Below are 2,220 nucleotides of genomic sequence, written 5' to 3' on the forward strand. Positions count from 1 at the left end.
CCCCTTGCACTGGGGGGAGGGGTCCCTGGGCTCTGGGTGCGGCTCCCCTTGCACTGGGGGGGAAGGGGGTCCCTGGGCTCTGGGTGTGGTACCCCTTGCAGGGGGGAGGGGGGTCCGTGGGCTCTGGGTGTGGGCCACCTGCTGTTGACCTCTGGGTGTGGGCCAGCCCTTGCATCTCCATAGCCCCGTTCAGCCCCCCCTCCCCCACTTTTGCAGGCTGTGAGAGTGACAGCGGCTGTCAGCGCAGATTGTGCCCATAGCGAGGCAGGGCTGTTCTGGGTCCTTTTGTCCTAAGGGTGAGCAGGCAGAGATGCCCCCAGCAGCTGAGAGTCCCTTGGGGCCGGGCTGGACACAGTGTCCCCTGAGCCAGCAGAGCTGCGCAGATTGAAGTCAGTGGAGCTGCTGTGCTTGGGCCCTCTGTAATCTTGGCCTTTCATTGTTGCTGCCTTCGGTAGGAGCCCCTTGATTTTGTAAGGGTGTGTAGCATGCGCTCAGGTCTCTGGCTGGTTACCTGACCTTGGAATCCAGCCTGCACAATGACAATTTTGTTCTGTTTTGCCCCGCTTCAATTCCACATGATTTCTGCAGCCAGTCAAACCAGCGCTATAGCCCCTGAGTCCTGTAGTAATAAGTAATTAGAAATATCTGACAGATTGGAACCCATCTTTTGACTGCCTAAAGCATTGACTTCTGACTTCAGCAGTTTCTGAGATTACTGGTGGCTATGTCATAAGTGAAGTTTGGGGTGGGAAGAATAGTAAGAATTAGGTGACTTTTAGGGCAGTGGTTCTCAACCAGGGGTCCTGGGCCCCCAGGATGGCCGCAAGCAGTTTCAGGGGAGCCACCAAGCATGGCTGGCATTAGACTCACTAGGGCCTAGGGCAGAAAGCTGAAGTCCAGCCATGCAGTACTGCAGCCCGCGGCCCCAAGCCCCACCACCCAGGACTGACACCAAAGCCTGAACAATTTAACTTCACAGTGCCCCCTATGGTGTGGGGCCCTGGGAAGTTCCCCTTGCTACCTCCTAACACCAGCCCTGGTTTTTATATGCAGAAAAAACGTTGTGGCACAGCTGGACTGTAGAGTTTTTATAGCATGTTTGGGGGGCCTCAGAAAGAAAAGGGTTGAGAACCCCTGTTTTAGGGTCTGATATGTCATGGGTTCACCAGTCCTGGAAATGCTTTGCCAGACCAGTACAGGTGTTCTCAGGACCAGTAAGCTTTTCCCAGCTCTTGTCCTGGAGCTGTGACCAGAGAGAAGAAGTAAATCAGCCCCTGATTTAGGAAAATGTCACATGGACTGAGACTAGCCAAGGGGATCTTTCTAATCTGAAACCTCATGTTTTGTGGGTTACTTATTGATCCATTTAAAGATCACCTATTTGTTGAGTAAATATGGTAGCTAATGAATTTATGTAGTTGTAATGGGAGACAGATCACTCTGGGAATCTGCAAAAGAGGCCACTATTTCTAGGATACAGAAGCTTATGTTCTTGAGGTTTTTTTAGCAATAGTAATTATTAGAATGTGAAGCCATTGGCTAAATAAAGTGTCTTTAACCCCACTTTTAATGTTAGTCTCTAAGGTGCCACAAGTACTCCTGTTCTTTTAATGTAGTTGCCTTCATGTGGAAGAACCTCTTTCCTTGTTATGGAAAGAGGGCTGGGTTAATGCACATTGTCAGACAGCACTGTTTGCTGTCAGCATGCACTGTATTAATGTCTTGCATATCTGGGCAGCGCTGCTTAAATGCAGACAGTGAGGCAGGAGGTTGCTGTAGTGAAGCTCTGGGCTGAAGGCAGTGTCGCAGTGGCTGTCCTCTGCTTTTGGGAGTGAGCACTTTGATGCAAGAGAAGCCTTTCTGCATTCAGTAGCTGTGCTGTGAATGTGCGTTGGCATTTAAATCAGGGAGCACTATTTGACAGGATGCTGCTTGGGGATTGGTGATTCATGCGTCTGATGCAATCCAGCTGCAATTAGCGTAGAAACTGATTCATTCATGCCACAGATCAAAAGTAGTCACTATTCGATCAGTTTGCACTGTCAGATCTCTGGGAATGCAACTTTATATTTGGGAGAGAAGGGCTGGAGGAATTTGCTTTTTGGTTTCTCTGCTGATGTTCCTAGCGTTCAGAGCACCTTGGAAGAATATCATTCAGTGACACCACTTTTAATCCTTTTTTTTTTTTTTTTTTTTTTTTTTTTTTTTTTTTTTTTTTTT

At 48.9% G+C, this 2,220-nt stretch overlaps 1 protein-coding gene across 1 annotated transcript in view; it reads left to right on the forward strand.

Annotated features, from left to right (window-relative positions):
• Positions 1-2,220, forward strand: part of LOC112101709 (serine--tRNA ligase, cytoplasmic) — a 21,244-nt gene that overhangs the window by 489 nt on the left and 18,535 nt on the right. The gene's annotated exons all lie outside the window — the stretch shown is intronic.

The sequence above is a fragment of the Terrapene carolina genome, unplaced genomic scaffold (genome assembly GCF_002925995.2).
Source record: "Terrapene carolina triunguis isolate 2854851 unplaced genomic scaffold, T_m_triunguis-2.0 Scaffold32200, whole genome shotgun sequence".
Classification (NCBI taxonomy): Eukaryota; Metazoa; Chordata; order Testudines; family Emydidae; genus Terrapene; species Terrapene triunguis.